Raw genomic sequence first — 6,000 nt, forward strand, 5'->3', positions numbered from 1 at the left:
ATTAGCATGATCTTCCTCACTCTTACAATATATAAAGATATCATCAAACAACATGGTCTCAAAAAAATACAAGAACTGTCTGAACACCTAATTCATCAAGTCCGTAAATGCAGCCAGAACATTAGTAAACCCAAATGACATCACAAGAAAATCATAATGACCATATTGGGTTTGGAAGGAATTCTTAGGGATACCCACCTCTTTTATCTTCAATTGATGATAACCCAACCGAAGATATCAATCTTAGAAAAATATCTAGCACCTTAAAGATGGTTAAAGAGATCAAGATATCTTAGGAAGAAGAGGGTTATTCTACACTATCACTTTATTTAGTTTGTGATAATCTATACACATTCGAATGGAACCATCCTTCTTACACACGAAAAGAATAGAGGCATCCCATGGAGAAGCACGAGGATGGCTGAAACACTTATTAATAAGATCCTATAGTGGATACTTAAGTCTTATAAACTCAACTAGAACCTTTCTCTATAGAGGGATAGAGTTATGATTGGTATTATAAACAGTATTGTTATAACCAAACCAGGACCTGGCCGTGTCGGGAATCTCAAGTCCACAGAGGACTGGAGACCACCCCCTTTAACCTAAAAAAATAGAACATAACATACCTTGTAGCTGTTCAATTCCAAATATATAAAAAGTTAGAAAAGTAATAAACTTGAAGATATCTAAGAGTTTCAACATAAATACCAAATCCACAGTAATATCCATAAACCTCTACTAATCCAAAAACAACCAAATGTAGGGACATACCCCCGACTTTGACAATGAAAATAACAATGACAATGTTAATGTGAACTCTTTAGGTCTAGTTCATACAGAGCAACTGATGGAATGATCAGGTCTTTCGGAGAATGAAAGCTCACCACATTATCAAAAACGATCGAGGAACTAAACCGATCCACCTAACACTACGCAGAAAATGTACCAGTATCTCGGGTGCCTGCATTAAAAGGGGATACAACATTCGAAGATGGTTAGTGGGTTGAGTACTAGCATGTAACTCAACGAGAGGGAAAAATATAATGCCAAGCCATATTTATTTAAAACCCACTATACATGTTCATATACATGCATACATATATTTAATAGATACTTGGGTAGGCAACACGATTTAGCATGATAGTAAAACATTATCTAGGACTACGTAGCTCAACCATCATAAACAACCACCCACAGGCTATATGGCTTTAGGTCCCCCTACTAAAATAATCCTAGTATGTGTTAGCCTTATAAACCATCGGTATAAAAGAAGACCAGAGAATACCCCAACCCAACACCAAACCAAGTTACAAATATTTATCAATAGTGTAAACTGTGCACATGGCCATCAAAACAAAACCTCATGTCGGCAAACATGAGTTTCTTGTATAAGTCATCCATGACCCACACCTTCATGGATTAGCTACATAACCCCCATTAAGAAAAATTTAAAACAAGTTTCACATACTATTTATTAACCAAGGAATCAACTGTTAAGGCATACCGTGGGCATCATCATACCTTTTCACTTGCAAGCTTACCTCTATGCCATGATAATTATATTAACTTCTGTGAATGCCTTGACCCCCTTTTCTTATTAAATTAATTGTATCCAAGAAGGCCTTCAAAATCCATGCTCATTGTTTAACAATTTATACAATGCAATATCATTAGTGAGTAAGTCAAACCAAGTGTTAAATTCATAAGTCAAAGCTAATTACATAATTGTGTTGAGGGAACACAATTATTCATAACCAATCCAAGCATAAAATATTAATTTAGGGGAATACCTTGACCTCCCATTCAAATTCCCACACACTTGCACCTATTAGTTCAAAGCATTTCTTTCAAATGCGAAATAACTCATAAAAACCATAGGAAAACAATTCAAGGAACAATCATTTCAAAACCCTAAACAATATAAGATTGCATATTCAAATACATACAATTAAACTTTCTTAAAACACACATTTTTCAGAAAATATGAATTGGAGAAGAGTAACAAGCATGAAATACCAAGATTTATGGTGACAAATCAGCCCTTAAATCCTTAGATGACCAACTTCTTGGAAACCCTAAGTATTTTTCCTCTGGAGAATTTAGAGAGTTTAAGAGAGTTCTTTGAGTGCTAAGGGGTTGAAAATAATGTACCAAGGGTGCTTTATGGTCATGGGTTATAAGTAAGGGAAGAGTTAAATATCCAAAATGCCCTCAATTAAAAAAGGAGAAAAATCTTCACCAGTGTTATGTGTCAATATATGACTCATAAGGACTTACTACAGCTCGTTACCATAAGTCGTGGTCTTGATAATCTGTGGGACCTCCCTATGGAAATGCTACGACTAACACCCTATGACTTTTTAAGAGACGCTATGACTCCCAGGGTCCAAGTCATAGTTAGACAGCATACTTTAGGCATCAAACAAGATTGGTTATGGATGGGACTATATGACTCGTGGACAATAGTCATAGTCATAATAAAAACTCCAGGCCAACAACTACTAAGGCCACATTTAGGTCCTTATGACTCATAATGATGCGTTATGACTCGTTAGGAGAGTCGTAGTCAGGGCAGTTACTTTAAAACTCAAGAATTTTCAAGCACAAAAATTATAGGGCGTTACATTCTCCCCTTAGGATCATTCGTCACTCAATAATGAGATAAGACATTTATTAGACCAACACTCTCATCACTAAATAATAAGATAAGATATTTGACTTTGAACACAACCACACTTACATCTAAAAAGGATAGAAAACAAAGATAATAGGGAAATCACAACTTCCATAAACAAAGTAAAAAATCAAAGATATTAAGGAATACACATATCTCAAGCATGATATCCAAAGTAGGAAACAAGAATGAACATTTGGACTTCATGTTCTCTTCAAATTCCCAAGTAGCTTCTTCACACTTTTGGTTCCTCTATAGAACCTTCATTGAATCCAAGTCCTTTTCTCTCAACCAATGGACTTGCCAGTCCAAAATATCAATAGGGACATCTTCATAAGACAAGGAATTATAGACACCAACACTCTCCATAAAAATGAACATGGAAGGATCACAAATAAGAATGAACAAGGAAGGATCACCCATGCACTTCTTCAACATTAATATATGGAAGACCAAATTGAAAAAACCCAAAATCAAAGGAAACTCCAACTCATAAGCCACATTGCCTACACGTCCTAAAATACTATATGAACCAACATAATGGGAGATAATTTTCGCCTTCTTTAAAAACTGCGTCACTCCCTTAATAGGAGACACCTTTAAAAATACTAAATCATCCACATCAAACTCCAGACACCCTTTCCTTTTATTTGAATAGGACTTCTGGCGACTTTGGGCAGTCTTAAGCCTATTTGGATTCAGCTTTACCTTTTCCATAGCTTGGTGAACCAAGTCGGGACCATATAATATATTGACACCAACTTTAAACCACTAAATAAGAGACCTACACCTCCTACAACACAAATCCTCAAAAGAAGCCATCTCAATACTAGAGTGATAACTATTATTATAAGAAAATTCTATCACAGGTTAATAATCAACCCAACTACCACCAAAATTTATCATACGTGACCTTAGCATATTCTCCAAAGTCTGTATAATCCATTCCACTTGTCTTTCCATCTGAGGGTGGAAAGTGGTTTTAAAGTTCACCTTAGTACCCAAACCACTATTAAAGGAACACCAAAAGTCAGATGAGAACTAAGTATCTTCATCAAATATGATCGAAACTGGAGCACCAAGCAACTTCAATATCTCTTAAATGAAGAGTTTAGCGTAATCTTCTGTTGAATAATTAGTCTTTACTGGTAAGAAATGAGAGAACTTGGTCATCCTATCCACAATGACCCAAATTGAATTAAACTGCTGGCAAGACTGCGGAAGACTTATAACAAAATCCATCTTAGTCACTTCCCATTTCTATATGAGCTTAATCTCTTGAGATAATCGACCAGGCCTCAAGTGTTCAACCTTCACTTGTTGACACACCATATACTTGGTTCAAAAGTTGGTCATATCCCTATTTATGCTATTCTACAAGTATATATATTTTAAATTATGGTACATTTTTGTACTACCAAGATAAATAGTGCACCTCGATACATATACCTCAGCCAAGATCCTCTCTTGTATCCAATGAACATCAGGAACACACAATCTGTCTTGGTACATTAAGATACCATTGCCACCAATATCAAAATTCATGACCATCTGGCAGCCCACATCATCCTTGATCTGCATCAAAATAGGGTCAACGATCTGTTAATCCTTCACCTAAGCACCCAAACATGACTTTACAATTTGTTGCACAATCATACAGTATTCTCAAAGTCAAAAAGATGAACTCTAAAGTTAGCCAAACGGTGAATATCCTTAACCAAATCTCGCTTCTCCTTATCAACATGAGACAAAATTTCTATAGACAACCTGCTAAGAGCATCAGTAAACACATTAACTTTACCTGGATGATAATGATGGCTCATGTCATAGTCCTTAAGAAACTCAAGCCATCTACTTTTATTAAGATTTAACTCCTTTTGGTCAAACATATACTACAAAATCATATGTTCGAAATCTATGTTAACATAAACCCCATATAGATAGTGAAGCCAAATATTAATAGCAAAAACCACTGCCAATAACTCTAAATCCTGAATTGGATAGTTCTTCTTATGCACCTTTAGCTAGCTAGAAGCATATGCAACCACCTTACCATGCTACATCAAGACACACCACCCAATCCCACATGGAATGCATCATAATAAACAACAAAACCCTCAATACCCTCAGGTAGGGTAAAAATTAAAGCCAAAGTCAACTTATCCTTCAACTTCACAAAACTAGCCTCACAAGCATCAGACCATAGAAACTTTACCATTTTTTGAGTCAACCTAGTCGGTGGGGCAGCAATAGAAGGGAAACTTTCCATAAAGCTCCTATAATAGCTGACTAAACCCAAGAAGCCCCAAATATTTGTTGGAGTCATGTGTCTAGTCCACTTCTTAACCATCAAAACTTTTTGTGAATCCACCATGATCGACTCACTAGAAACAACATGATCTAGATAGGTCACAACATTCAACTAGAATCGATACTTTAATGACTCTACATACAACTATTGATTATTATGGGTTCAATAATGCTATGCAAAGGTGATCTACTTGATCTTCCTCACTCTTTAAATACACCATAATATTATCAATAAATAAAATTATGAACAAATCCAAAAACTGATAACCCAATTCAGAAGATCCATAAATGCCGCTATGGAATTAGCCAATCCAAAAGACATTACAAAGAACCTATAATGGCTATACCGAGTTTGAAAAGCAATTTAGGGATATCCACCTCCCTAATCTTTAGCTGATGGTAACCTGACCAAAGATAAATCTTAGAAATGTACTTAGTACCTTAAAGTTGACTAAAGATGTCATCAATCTTAGGAAGGAAATACCTATTCTTCATGATCACCAATTTAATTGGAGGTAATCTATACACATATGAAGGGACCCATTATATTTACTCACGGAGAGAACTGGAGCACCCTAGGGAGAAACACTAGGGAGGATAAAACCATAATTTTTAAGATCTTTCAACTGCTTCTTAAGTTCTTTCAACTGAGTTGGAGCCACTAAATAGGGAGGGATAGAAATAGAATGAGTGTGCGAAAAAAGGTTAATTCCAAAATCAAATTACCTATTAGGAGGAACACCATGAAGATCATCAGGAAACACCTTAGGAAAATTACATACCATAGGGAAAGATTCCAAAGAAGGACTCTTCGAGTTAGAATCTTTAACCTAGACTAAGTGATAGTGACACCCCTTGGAAATTAAATTCGGGCTCTATGATACAAAAATAACCTTTCATTAAGCACTATGGAACTCCATTCCTACCTAATCACTGGTTCATTAAGAAATTTTAAACTGACTCTTGAAGTTTGAAATTCAAGAAACGCTTAGCATGTGTGCAACCAGTCCATC

The sequence above is a fragment of the Capsicum annuum genome, chromosome 3 (genome assembly GCF_002878395.1).
Source record: "Capsicum annuum cultivar UCD-10X-F1 chromosome 3, UCD10Xv1.1, whole genome shotgun sequence".
Classification (NCBI taxonomy): Eukaryota; Viridiplantae; Streptophyta; class Magnoliopsida; order Solanales; family Solanaceae; genus Capsicum; species Capsicum annuum.